The sequence below is a fragment of the Scyliorhinus canicula genome, chromosome 4, assembly GCF_902713615.1.
Source record: "Scyliorhinus canicula chromosome 4, sScyCan1.1, whole genome shotgun sequence".
Classification (NCBI taxonomy): domain Eukaryota; kingdom Metazoa; phylum Chordata; class Chondrichthyes; order Carcharhiniformes; family Scyliorhinidae; genus Scyliorhinus; species Scyliorhinus canicula.
Genome location: NC_052149.1, coordinates 157955259 through 157970315, shown reverse-complemented (window position 1 = coordinate 157970315; position 15057 = coordinate 157955259). Strand labels below are relative to the sequence as shown.

Genomic DNA, 15057 nt, shown 5'->3' with positions numbered 1-15057 from the left:
CGGGCTCACCGTCCTGTCAGGGATAGCGTGTGGTCTCTCTGAACACGGGAGGGCAAATGGGAGATCCTCGGGTGCTCAGGACAGCAGCCCCAGCAGCCAATGCGGGATATGTCAATATAAGGATACAGAAAGAGAGTGACAAAGGCAGCAGATTTATTTTATTTTTTAAATCCACAGTTCTCTGACCAGGACTTTGGTAACCTCTCCAGGGGATAGCTGGTAGGCGCAATGGAGGCCCAGCAGCATTTACCAGTCTGAAGGTCAGGGTTGGTCTCTCACTTGATCCATTGTGTACTCGCCCACCACCACCGCCACTTCCTGCCCTTAGCCTAACAACACAGGCTGCCCACATTGCCAACTGGAAATCTCAGTCAATCCAACCTGGAGCCAGGCCAGCAACTTTGGAAAAGATTTGTAGTCGGGACCGTGGCAGCAAACCAGCAACACAAAATTGGGTGCCTGTCCACCTCGATCGGGACCCCAACCTTTTGAAAATCCAGCCCTTCAAGTTTTCCACAATGAAGAAAACAAGATTTGAGCACACAAACCAGGCTGGCATTCCAGTAGGATACCGAAGGAGTGCTGCACTGATGGAATTTCTGTTCTGCGATTGCAAAATTAACCTATGATCTTATCTGTCTTTTTAGATGGGCGTTAGAGGTCCCTAACAGTGACCTGAATAACTTGACGAGCAGGAAGCTGGTATTCTGGCTAACATTCCTTCCAGCAGTATCTCCAAAATATGAGTAACTATTCGTACATGCCAGTAATGTTTGTGGAATGCTGCTCACCAGAATAGCTGTAATATTTGCCAATAGAACAATCAGGATGGAAAGAGCCTCAGCTGCTTCAATGATTTAGCGTGTGATGTGAATCAGTGTTTTTCCCGGGACCCACTTTTGGCAACCGGCCAACCTTCAGGACTCACACCAGCTGGCCTTCTCAACCCACGCTGGCCAAACTTCGTGACAGCGATGGATCGAACCGGGTCTTCGGCGCCATGAGGCAGCAATGCTAACCATTTCGCCACCATACCATCATTCAGACAGTTCCTTTGTGCCGTCTTAATCTTTATGAAATCGGAAAGTCCAACCTCACACAGGTCGTCGTGAAGGGCAATGCAACAAAACGCATGTTTTACTCAGCACTGGATACTCCTGCGAGATGCTACACCAGAATGCTGACAGACTCGTGAGCTTTTGGTATGTTTTTAAAGTGGTATTATAGGTAAGCTGCAATGTGGAGATGCCGACGTTGGGGTGAGCACAGTAAGAAGTCTTACAACACCTGGTTAAAGTCCAACAGGTTTGTTTCGAATCACTAGCTTTCGGAGCACTGCCCCTTCCTCAGGTAAATGAAGGGGTGGGTTTCAGAAACATATATATAGACGAAGTCAAAGATGCAAGATGATACTTTGAATGCGAGGGTTTGCAGGTAATTAAGTCTTTACAGGTCCAGATGGAGCAACATGGAGAGAGGGATAATCAGAGGTTAAAGAGGTGTGAATTGTCTCAAGCCAGGACAGTTGGTAGGATTTCACAAGCCCAGGCCAGATGGTAGGGGGTGAATGTAATGCGACATGAATCCTAGGTCTCAGTTGAGGCCGTACTCATGTGTACGGAACTTGGCTATAGGTTTCTGCTCGGCGATTCTGTGTTGTCGCGAGTCCTGAAAGCTGCGTTGGAGAACGCTTACCCGAACAGCAGAGGCTGAATGCCCTTGACTGCTGAAGCGTTCTCCGACTGGAAGGGAACATTCCTGCCCGGCGATTGTCGCACGATGTCTGTTCATCCGTTGTCGCAGCGTCTGCATGGTCTCACCAATGTACCACGCTTTGGGACATCCTTTCCTGCAGTGTATAAGGTAGCCAACGTTCCCAGTCGGGGAACACTTCAAATACTACCAACAGTCCTGGTTTGAGGCAATTCACACCTCTTTAACCTCTGTTTATCCCTCTCTCCAGTTGCTCCGTCTGGACCTGTAGACTTAATTCCCTGCAAAGATTTGCATTCAAAGTATCGTCTTGCATCTTAGACTTTGTCAAAATATATATATTTCTAGAACCCACCTCTTCATTCACCTGAAGAAGGAGCAGTGCTCCAAAAGCTAGTGATTTGAAACAAACCTGTTGGGTTCTAATTTGGAGTCAGCTCAGAGTTAGTTACTGACTCTGGAGTCTCAACTTGAAAAGGAATTTTTCACACACCACTTCTCTTTCAAATTCTGAAACTTCTCTCATTTGCCATTACTTCGCTGCATATAGCACACATGGGCTTTGACTCCTTATTTGCATTATCACAACTGACAAAACCATACCTCAAGAAATCATCTTCATACTTCTTTGTTCCAAGTTAAGTTTTGTTTTTCAGTGCTGTTAACCAGAGGCCCTGGAGCACTAACACTGGGCGAAATTCTCCCCTACCCGGCGGAGCGGGGGGTCCCGGTGTAGCGGAGTGGCGCCAACCACTCCGGCGTCGGGCCACCCCAAAAGTGCGGACGTCTCCGCCCCTTTAGGGGCCAAGCCCTCATATTGAGGGGCTAGGCCCGCGCCGGAGCGGTTGGCACCACACTGACTGGCGCCCAAACCGGCTGCAGCGGCCTTTGACACCCGCTGCCCGGCGCTGGGGCTGGCCGAAAGGCCTTCGCCGGTTCGCGCATGCGCCGGTGCGTCAGCTGCCGCTGACGTCACCACCGATGCATGCGCGCTGGGGGATTCTTTTCCGTTTCTACCATGGTGGAGGCCGTGTCGGCGGCGGAAGAAAAAGAGTGCTCCCACAGCACTGGCCCGCCCGCCGATTGGTGGGCCCCGATCGTGGGCCTGGCCACCGTGGGGGAACCCCCCGGGGTCCGATCGCCTCGCGCCCCCCCAGGACCCCGTGGCCCGCTCGCGCCGCCAATCCCGCCGCCACCAGAGGTGGTTCAAACCACGGCGGCGGGAGAGGCCTCCCAGCGGCGGGACTTCGGCCCATCGCAGGCCGGAGAATCGCCGTAGGGGCCTCGCCGATCGACGGGGTGTGATCCCCGCCCCCACCAATTCCCGGGTGGCAGAGAATTCCGGCCATGACGGGGGCGGGATTTACTCCGGCCCCGGGCGATTCTCCGACCCCCCCCCCCGGGGCGGAGAATTTTGCCCACTATCACTGCTCTGTCCTGCCCCAGGCTTACCTGAGCAATTGTCTCAGACAAATTCTATTGTGAGATCCTGCCCAATAAGTAAACTGCCTATTTGATTCTCTGGCCATCCCTTAGTTTTAAGAAAAACACATTGATCATCACAGTTCACTTGCCTTGCTTGCCAGCAGCTGCAAAATCGAAACGGCTCTGCTCCCTGCTTTGGCACCAAAAGCACATACGGGACTGCTCTGTGTAGAGTACGCGACCTGCTCTCTGCTGCCATTTCTGGCCGTAGGATTAGAACACAGAACATTGAAAAATACAGCACAAAACAGGCCCTTCGGCTCACGATGTTGTGCCGAACCTTAGATTATTTACAGTGCAGAAGGAGGCCATTCGGCCCATCGAGTCTGCACCGGCTCTTGGAAAGAGCACCCTACATAAGGTCAACACCTCCACCCTATCCCCATAACCCAGTAACCCCACCCAACACTAAGGGCAATTTATCATGGCCAACACTCATTCCACACAGCCTAATCATGTATCTCCATTTAAAAGGCAGCAGCAGCCGCATTCTTGGTGTAAAAGCCGGTAGCGGCTGTTGGGCGCTTCTCCTGCGATCGGGACGACCGGGAAAATGGCCAGACCAATCGCTCCGCGACTCTCCTGACACCCGCTCGTGACTTACCGCAGGCCGCGACTCTCAACTATAAAAACACTGATATAATTGGAATTTTATCTTCATGCACAGGAAAAGGACAGTCAATCATAATTCCAAATATAGCATAACATGTCTCCACTATATATTTTTTTAAATGTATTTTGTTACAAATATGTATCAAAACAGGTTACAGCAAATAAACACCCCATGAAACATACTTCCTGACAATCAACTATACAGTCTGTACAAATCATTCCCCTTTTTCATCCTCCCCCCCCCCCCCCCCCCCCCCAATCCCTCCACGACGAACAGCTCCTCAAACACGGTCACAAACATCCCCCACATTTTCTCAAATCCACCTGCTGAGTACCTTAAATCAGACTTTATCTTCTCTAACCGCAGGAAGTCGTACAGGTCACCCAACCAAGCCACCATCCCCGGTGGTGATGCCGACCGCCAAAATTTGCCGCCGTGCAGTCAGAGAGACGAAGGCCACGACATCCACCTTCCTCCTCTCCATGACGTCCGGCTTCTCTGAAACCTCAAATATCGCCACCAAAGGGTCCGGGGTCGACCTCCTCCTCCACTACCCTGGCTAAGACCGCGTATACTTCCGCCCAGAATCTTCCCAATTTTTCACAACTCCAAAACATTTGCCCGATTCACTGGCCCCCGCTCAAACTTCTCAAACTCATCTGCTACCCCCTGAAAGAACCCACTCATTCTCGCCCGAGTCATATGCACCCTGTGCACCACCTTAAACTGTATAAGGCTCATCCTTGCACAAGCGGAGGTCCCGTTCACCCTACACAGTGCCTCACTCCATACTCCCCAATTGATCTTCCCTCCCAAATTCGCATCCCATTTCTCCTTGATTTACACCACCCGCTCACCTCCCTGCTCCCCCAGCCACTTGTATATATCCCCCATTCTTCTGTCCTTTTCCACATCCAGAAGCAGCAGTCACTCCAGCAGGGTGTATCCCTGCAAACTAGGGAATCCCCTCCAGACCTTTCGCGCAAAGTCCCTAACCTGCAGATACCTGAACGCACTCCCCCTCAACAGTTCTACCCTAGCTCCTCCACACCAGCGAATCCTTCCTCCAAATACAAATCCCTCACCTTGACTAGCCCCACTTCCCTCCATCTCCTGTATACACAATCCACCAGCCCCCGGCTCAAACCCATGATTTTCGCACAGTGGCGTTAGCCTCAACATCCCTTCCACCCTAAAATGCCTCCTCAGCTGATTCCATATCTTCACCGTGGACTGCACTACTGGGCTCCCTGAATACCTACTCAGAGCCATTGGCAACTCTGCCATCACCATAGCCCTCAAACTAGACCCCTTACAAGATTCCTCCTCCATCCTAACCCACTCTACCCCTTCTCCTTCCCACCACCGCCGCACCTTGTCCACATCCACTGCCCAATAATAATGAAGCAGATTTGGCAAAGCCAACCCCCCTGCTGCCTCTGCGTCTGTAGCAGGGTCCTCCCCACCCTTGGCAGCTTCCCCGCCCATACAAAGTCCAAGATGATCATGTCCACATTCCAAAAAAATGCCTTTGGTATACAGATCGGGAGAGCCTGAAAGATAAACAAGAACCTCAGCAGAATGTTCATTTTCACCACTTGGACCCTCCCCGCCAACGTCAAATGCAGTGTATCCCACCTCCTAAGAACCAACCTGGCCTCCTCCATCAGCTTTGTTAAGTTGCACTTATGGAGCCCGGTCCATTCCCTTGCTACCTGAATCCCCAAATACCTAAACCTATCCCTCGCTACCGTAAATGGCATCCCCCCTAAATTAGCCCGCAGTCGCAGCTCATTCACCGGGAATACCTCGCTTTTCCCTTCATCCAGTTGTACCCCAAGAACCCTCCAAACTTTCCCAGCAGGCCCACAATCCTTCCCATACTGTCCAATGGATCCAAAACACACAGCAAGATGTCATCGGCATAGAGCGATACCCAATGCTCCTTCTGTCCCCTCATAATCACTTGCCACTCCGCCGACCCCCTGAGAGCCATCAGCAATGGCTCTATGGCCTGCGCAACAACAACGGCGACAGCGGGCATCCCTGCCTCATACCCCTGCATAAGTCAAAGCTTTGTGAGCTCATATCATGAGTCCTCATCCTCGTCCTTGGTGCGACAAAAAGCAACCGCGACCATGCCACAAATCTCGGCCCAAACCCAAACCTTTCCAAAACCTCGAACAAGTTCCACCACTCCACCCGATCAAATGCTTTCTCCGTGTCCATGGACACCACCACCTCCGGTACCATAGCCCCCGACGGATTCAGCACCAGATTCAACAGCCGTCTTATATTACTCGCGAGCTGCCTGCCCTTCACGAAGCCTGTTTGATTTTCTGCCACCACCCCCGGGACGCAATCCTCCATCCTTCCCGCCAACAACTTAGCCAATACTTTCACGTGCTATACGACCCACATTCCACCGGGTCCTTCCCTTTTTTGGGGTTCATTGTGATTACTGCCTGCGTCATCGTCTCTGGCAACTCCCCCTTCTCCAGTGCTTCATTAAACGCCCTGAACAGTTATGGTGCTAGGTCCGTCACGAATACCTTATAAAATTCTGCAGATACCCATCCGGCCCAGGTGCCTTCCCCAACTTCATACCCCTGATACTATCCAGCACCTCCCTCAGCCCCAGGGGCTCCTCCTACACCTGCCTCTTTACTTCTTCTTCCAGGGGAAGTTTCAGCTCGTCCAAAAACCACCCTATGTCCCCCTCCTCTCCCCCTGGGTCCACCTCTTAAAGTACCTGGTAGTACTCCCTAAACGCCTCGTTTCTCTTCCCTGGCTCCGTCACAACATCCCCAGCCACAGTCCACATCTTCAATATTTCCCTGAACGCAGCCTGCTGCCGCAGCTGGTGCGCCAGCATGCAGCTCGCATTCTCCCCATACTCATATTGCACCCGTCTTGCCCTCCGCAGTTGCCCTACCGCCCTCCCCGCTGTCAGCCTGTCAAACTGCCCCTGCAACTTTTTCCTCCTCACCAATCCCTCCATGGTGGGCACCCTCGAATATGTCCTGTCCACCTCCACTGTCACGCTCACTAGACGGTCATGTTCCTCCCTCCTTTCCCTATCCGCACGAGCCTGAAACAAAATAATTTCCCCCTCAGACCACTGCCTTCAGTGCTTCACAAAAAGAGGCCGCCGACACCTTCCCATTCTGATTCAACTCCACATGCTCTTTAATCGCCGTCCACACCTTATCGCAAAAGCCTCCATCCGCCAATAACCCAGAGTCAAATCTGCACCCCGGCCTCTGCTCTTGTCCCGATCTAAACCGAATCTCCAGCCAATAGAGCGCATGGTCCGAGATAATTATCCCCGCATAATCTGCCCTCTCCACCCCAACCAAAATCTCGCAACTCACTACAAAGTAATCAATCCTCAAGTACACCTTATCGACGTGTGAAAACCCCCTGGGTTCTGAAAACGCCATGGGTCCACCATACCCTCCTCTTCATAAACCCGCCCAGCTCTCTTGCCATTCGTACCCTACCCATCGACCTGGGACTCGACCTAGCCACCCTCGACTCTAGGACACAGTTAAAATCTCCTCCCATGATCGACTGGCGCGTGGTAAAATCCGGGTTCGCTGCCAGCAACCCCCTCATAAAACCCACATCATCCCAATTTGGGGCATACACATTTACCAACACCACTGGCTCCCCTTCCTATACCCCACTCACAATCACATATCTCCCACCCAGATCCCTCACCTCCTTCGCACTCACAAATCCCATTTCTTTGCTCATTAAAATCACCACTCCTCTCGATTTCAAATCAAACCCCCAGTGAAAAACCTGCCTGACCCACCCCTTCCTTTACCTAACCTGGTCCTTCACACGTAGGTGTGTCTCCTGCAGAAAGACCACCCCCGCTTTCAGGCTCCCGAGATGCATGAACACCCGTGACCTTTTAACTGGCCCATTCAGTCCCCAGACATTCCACGTTACCAGCCTTACCAGAAGCTTACGTCTCCAATCCCCTCTACCGTCCGTCATCTTCCCCACTTAACACCCGCCCCCTTAATTCCACCCTATACCTAGCCCATCCCAGCTGGCCCCTTCCTCAGCCCCTGACCACGTAATCTCTCACCCCCTGTCACATCGCAACAACCACACCACCCCCTCCCCTCCATCTCTTCCCCCATCCCCCCCTCTCGGTCTTCTTCCCCAGAACCTCACTTCTGTTCACCAGCATAACCTGCTAGCACGGCCGCCCCTGCCAAAGGCACCTCTGTTTCTCTCCCCCCCACTCCTCACCTCAAGAAGGCTCCCGGCTGACCTTGCCCTCCCCCACCCAAACAAGGACTTCTCCTGAACTCCAGGCAGCCTTCTCCAAAAGCAAACAAACAAGTGTTAAACACAAACAGTCCCATAAAACAGGAGGGGGGAGCTGGGAACATCCAACGCCACATAAACTCTTCACCCCTACAACCTCTGACAATCTCAAAATTAAATAGCAAAACCTCCCCCCCAAAAAAGACGAAAATCCCCCAGTCCCTACCCCCACTTCAAACATGCTGCCAACCATTACAAAGTGCCAGCACCCCAGTTCCCAAGCATTGCCCGCTCAGTTCTCCCCCAGTTTATTCTCCTTATTGAAATTTTCGGCCTTTCCTGGGGTCTCAAAATAATACTCCCAGCCTCAGAACGTCGGCCATCATTTCACCGGGTAGAGCACCCAAACTTGATCTGCCGCCGGTACAGCACCGCCTTGGCCTTGTTGAAGCCTGCCCATCGCTTTGCCAACTCGGTTCCGATGTCCTGATATATTCGGACGCTATTCCCCTCACAGTCACAGATACGCTTCTCCCTGGCCTATCGCAGAATCTTGTCTTTCTCCACAAATTTGCAGAGTCTCACGATCATCAGCTCTATACATTTCCCTCAGGGACATGAAAGTGAAATAAAAATGAAAATCGCTTATTGTCACAAGTAGCTTCAAATGTAGTTACTGTGAAAAGCCCCTAGTCGCCACATTCCGGCGCCTGTTCGGGGAGGCTGGTATGGGAATCGAACCGTGCTGCTGGCCTGCCTTAGTCTGCTTTAAAAAACAGCAATTTAGCCCAGTGTGCTAAACCAGCCACATATGTGCTCGGTCCACTTCAGGCGCCTTATCTAGTACCCATTCTGCCACCAGCCCCACCAGCATCTTCGAGACATACCTCGTAGCACTCACACCTTCCACTCCTTTAGGCAGGCCCCACTATACGCTGGTTCTTCCTTCTCAAGGCATTCTCCTGCTCCTCCACCTTTGCCTTCAACGCTTTACACAGGTCCCCTAGGAGCCCCATCTCCGCCTCCAGAGCCACCACACGATCGCTGTGGTCTGAGATCACTCCTTCGATTTCCCAAATCTGCGACCCCTGCACCTCCAAACACCTCTCCACCTGTTCCAGAGAACGCTTCAGGGGTGCCACATCTCCTTCAATGGCCTTTGAACGATCCTCACGCATTTTCTTCATTTGCCAGCAGAATTCCTTCCATAAACACCATCAGCTCCTCTATCTGGGGCCTTCCACATTGCAACAGCCCTTCCCCCACCTGCATGTTTACAGCGGCTACTGCAGGAAAGGCTCCCTCCAACATTTCAGCCAAATCTCTCCCTGTTTTCTGCCTGGTCTGATAGCCAGCAGACATACCACTCCCGGGGGAAACTACACCTCCGATATTCACCTACGCCTTTTTATCAAAATTTTACCCAATATTGGGTAAAAAGAGTTCTTTACTGTGCCCTCAAGCAGGAGTCGCCCTGTGTGTGACCACTCACTCCTTGGTCACAACTGGAAGTCCCCATATTTGGGCAGCATGGTAGCATAGCGGTTAGCACAATTGCCTCACAGCTCCAGGGTCCCAGGTTCGATTCGATTCCCGGCTGCGTCACTGTCTGTGCGGAGTCTGCACGTTCTCCCCGTGTTTGCGTGGGTTTTCTCCGGGTGCTCCGGTTTCCTCCCACAGTCCAAAGATGTGCAGGTTAGGTGGATTGGCCATGCTAAATTACCCTTAGTGTCCAAACAAAAAAAAGGTTAAGTGGGAGTTACTGGGATAGGGTAGATAGGTGGGCTTGAGTAGGGTGCTCTTTCCAAGAGCCGGTGCAGACTCGATGGGCGAATGGCCTCATTCTGCACTGTGAATTCTATGATATCACTGCTATATGTCCATGCACTTGAATAAGTAAAGGCAGTATGATATTCTACAGTATTACAAAACATGTGTCCTCACAATTCGAAGGATAAAGCTAATAAATGCAGAAGAACACCATTACCTCCAGGTTCATCTTCAGGGTCACATAATCTACACTTGAATTCATGGGCGCTGGGTCAGAATCCTAGAGCTCACAGCAATGTAACAACATTTGACCACAGAGACTGCAGAGGCTCATCACCCTCTTCTCAAGGATAAACAGGGAATGAATATTTTTAAAAGTATTGATCTATATTTTGCAATCAGCGCAAGGTTACACTTCCAACTGATGTTCTGCGGATTTTACACTGCAACGTACAACAATTAGATCGGCAAAACAATGGGTGCGGTCCTCCTGCCACGCTGCGTCGGAAAAGCAGCTCGCCGCGACGCAGCGTGGCCATAGAAAGCCGGGAGACCCCGCTCCCGGGATCTACCCGGCTCGCAACACCTCGCAAGGTTCAGCATGATCTCGCAAGATGTTGCAAGGTCAATCACCTTTTGGCAAATCTGCATATCAGAGCGACGCAGTAAGATTCAATCGCTTCGTCTCAGAGACCTCAGGCAAACGCCGTTTGGTACTGGTCTGTACAAACAGGGACCAGACAGAACGGCATTCATGGGGGTCTCAAAGGAGATCAGAGGCCCCTAGCTGCATGCCCTTTGTGCAGGGTGGTGCCCTGGCACTTCTGGTGCCACCTGGGTACCCTATTCGTGCCAGTCTGGCACCACCAGCCTGGCACCCTGGCAGTTCCACCTGCGATCAGGCTGGGGTTGCCCGGCATGGGTGTTGGGGGTGCGGTGGGAGACCTTCTCATGTTGCATTTGGGTTGGAGAGGAGGTCAGAGTTTATTTTCAGGGCCTTGGCGATTGTGACGCCATTTTTAAATGGCGTCCCAACCTCTCGCTACAACGGGAAGGTCCGGTGAGCGGCGCTCCCCACTGTACAAAACATACCCCGTTCAGACCCCTTATTCAAAGCAAGTCGCTCACTTGGGACTTTATCCCTTTTGCGAAGATTGTACCCAATATGTCTTCCTCTACAGGAGATCTTTGGCTTGTATGAACTGGACAAGTACTGGCGTGCCTCCTTAAGCAATTAAATTGAAGAATCCTAATATGCAGAAAGTGTAAATTAGAGGATTTAATTTAATGCAAAATTATGTATAGAAAGCAAAATAAAGAAAGGTGAGATGGAGAGAGAAAATTCCTAATGTTTTAAATTGCATCAATAATTAAAAACTAAAGGAATAATTCCCCACAATTTTAAAAGCTAATTTTCAGTGCCAAGATGTTTTGCAGCAATCGAGACTTATGCTATTAAATGAATGGGTAAGCCCTATTAGTAGATATCTATCTACTAAGTATCCCAACTTCATGCTGTTATATGTATTTTAATGCCAAGTCTTTCATTAATATACTGTTGGTGCAAAAGCTTCAGGAATAACAGAGCAACTCAGACAAACTTCATGACTTAGCTACATATGTACAGACACCAGACGTTGCTGTCCGATATACTCATTAATAATAGCACAATAGCCTCACCATTATTTCGACCGCATAATCCAGGCCAATGTTCTAACAGCACCTTTTATTCCAAGGAATTTCTATCATAAACAAAGTTTCCCCGTGTTATTTTGCTACATGTCATTTAATTACATATAACTGAGCAAACAATTGGCCATTTCAGTGATTACATTATTCAACTCAAATTATTTTCCTGTTAAATTGTGGTCATTCACCTTGGCATCACTATCAAATAATCTTATTTATTTAGAAATATATAAACAGAAGGTGTGCCTTTTTGAGGCAACTAAAGATAACTGTTGTAAACTGAAGGAGTGCTGCACTTGAAATAATTATGTCATCATTTATTGAAGGGTCATATCTTGCTTGATGAGAATGTTTTTATTCAGGCTCTGAATGTGAGCAACACATCCAAGCCAATTGAGTCATTTAGTTGTACAGAACTTGAGTATTGCTGAAAAATACAGACATGTTGAAGCTTTCCCTCTTGCACTCATCAGAACACCGCGCAAATTACCGGTATAATGGGAAAACAACAATTTATACTGTATGAGAAGAGATGTTGATTGGTTGGCAAGTAGATACTGATTGGAAGAGACATCTACGCCTGATCCTCTGCACATATTTCCACCTCTGGCCATCTTTGGCCTCTGCGGCCTACTGTCAGCACACCCCAGTCAATCCTTATTCTAGTCTCTCCACCTAACTCGGGTCCTTCATCACTGTTACTATTCTACCAACTCTCCCCTACACCCTCTGGAAAAACTTAACATTCTCCCTAAAGTATAGTGTCCAACGTTCCAGCTGAAGCCTAACCAATGATTTATAAATTTTTAGCACAGTATTCTTGCTTTTGTACTCTTTTCCCCTGTTTATTAAGCCACTAATCCCATATGGATTGTCAACTTTTCCTACCACCTCCAAAGACTTGTGTCTTTCAGGTTTCTGGTTCTTGCATCCCCTTTTAAAAATATATGATTCAGTTTATACTACCTCCTCTGATGCTCAACACATCTGCAATTAAAATAGAAAATAATGGTGAATGTGAACCCTGGTGGAGCACCCACTTAAGTTAAAAAAATACAACTGCACTCAAACCACAAAGAACAGCAAATACACATTGAGAAGGTAATGAAGAGCAAAGTTAGTCATTGTGTTACTAATTTAAGACATGAAGTGTTGCAGAATAAACCCACTAATGGCCCAGATTCCCTAATACATTCTTTCAATTTTGCTGTGTACGATATCTGATTTTCCATGACGTCAGCTCTAATAAACAGACACAACTGATTATAAGTGCATGTTCCCATAAAGAGATCTGAGTTAATATGTATTTCTGTCTCATTACCTGCCGTTTCTTGTTCCTTTCAGTTGTTAATTTATCACCATGGCTGTCAAGGCATCTCCTCTGTTGGACCTGCAGTAATACAATCAATTTAGAGAACACTGATAAAGTCAAAATGAAGAAATGGGATACAGGCCTAAATCAAGATGGTGTGAGACTCGATAGTGTTCCAATTAAGTTGTAGATCACCCTTCTTAGTGATGCAGGTCACAGAGCCGGAAGCTACTAGTGAAGCTGCAGACGAGGCCAACAGCGAGGGTTTAATTCCCGTACCGGCTGAGGTTATTCATAAAGACCTGCCTTCTCAACCTTGTCTCTCACCTGAGGTATGGTGATCCTCAGGTTAAATCGCCAGCAGCCAGCTCTCCCCCTCAAAGGGGAAAGCAGTCCATGGTCATCTGGGACTATAGCGACCTAACCTTTACTAGTGAAGTCAACGTAGTGTTATTGTAGTGTATTCTGTGTGTAGAACATGTTTCAGTCACAGCACACTGATGGAAGAAGTGAACGTTGAAAATAATAGCAGAGTAGTGTAGCCACCTAAGATGGACACTGGGCTACCAAAATGGAGAACTACTAAGGCTGTAGGGAGAAAACAGTTTTAGCCAGGACAAGCAGTTTGCAAAAGGCTAATTAGCATTCTGCACGTATCGAAACCAGTTTATGGCCAGGTGCAAGATCTCAACCAAAGGTGTAAATAGCAAAACGCTTTGCATAGTAATGAGGCAATCCAGATCTGGGCCCACACAATAGCAACATTTGAGTTTGAATGGATACTTTGAGTGGACGCCCAGACGAAACGGCACCAGAAGTATCCATCACAAAAGACCCCTAGAGACCGCCCCACCCATCGAGAAGAGACCCTCAGATTGGGGGATTTGTAAGATATCGATTGGGAAATGACCCAATCGATACATGGCAGGTAGAGGCCCGCCCCGAAAAGGCACGGACATTGGGGGACCTATAAAGGTAGACCCCGCACATGGTTCTGTCTGTTTTGCTCCGGCCTCGCTGTCTGTTTTTGTGCTCCGGCTTGGACTGCTGTTCTGACTCCGACTCCAGCCTCCAGATCCTGTCTTTCATCACCGGCCGTTGAGCACCAGCCATCGTTCAGTAAGTGCCAAACGACGCTCGCTACGTGACCCCGGCATTACCTATACTCTAGCCGACTATTAGAGAACAGAAGGTGCAGCCCAGAAAGGAACAAAGGCCTTGTCCCCTGACCTTGCTGGTTCCTACTTAGATAAGTATTTAGTCGTTTAATAGTAGAAATAGGTATTAGTCTTTAGCGTATGCATGCATATTTATTATATTTGTATAATAAATATCAATCGTTTGAACTTACTAATCGGTGTATAGTTTTATTACTTTGAACCTGACCTTGACATACTTGTGAGGTGTCTAAATACGGCACCTGGCGACTCCGAGCTGAAAATACATACACAGAGCTGTAGTAGTGTTAAGCACACGGCCTTTAAACGGAGGCGTGTTAATACACTCCAATAAACGCGTAATACACTCAAGTAAAACGTGCAACAGTAGTCATGCCAACTGCTCTGTCATGGATGATGTTAATATTTCTGAGGTATTGCTGCATTGCATCCATTCAAGTGAATGTTGATTATTACATCAAACAACGGGCTCGAACATTGTAAATGATAACAAGATTTTTTTAGAGTTAAGGAGGCAAGCCATTTATCAACCGACCTCTGACCTGGCTATTATTATGTTGATATAGTTAGTCTGATTAAGTTTCTTATCAATGTTGATCTCCAAGATGTTGATGGTGAAGGACACAGCCATGGTGGTGCCTCTGAAGGCCAAAAGGTGGGCAAACAGGGGAAGGCGGTTGCTTTTTTTCTGGTCTGAAATGGTCATTGCTTAGGACTTAGGTAGTATGAATGTATCTCACCACTTAAGAACTTACGTCTTGATGTTGTCCAGGTTTTGCTATAGGTTAGAATTGGCTGCTCACTACTGGGACTCATTGAGAAAATTCACAAATTAAATCGCTGAGTCTAATTTAACTTAAGTAAAAAGGCATTTATCCCAGTCATGGCCAGCAGCTATAGATTCGTGAATAATTACAGTGCATGCTTTTACAACAACCAGCCTAAATCTTCGAGTTCTTGATCTTCAAGAAATCTATTCATAATTGATAACTCACATAAAAGGCTTAAAT

At 48.8% G+C, this 15057-nt stretch overlaps 1 long non-coding RNA gene across 1 annotated transcript in view; it reads right to left on the bottom strand.

Annotated features, from left to right (window-relative positions):
• Window positions 1-12950, bottom strand: part of LOC119965118 — a 62354-nt gene extending 49404 nt beyond the window's left edge. The window contains exon 1 of the long non-coding RNA XR_005460432.1: window positions 12879-12950. This is a non-coding gene — a long non-coding RNA (uncharacterized LOC119965118). The remainder of the gene's footprint in view (window positions 1-12878) is intronic.
• Window positions 12951-15057: the final 2107 nt, after the last annotated feature.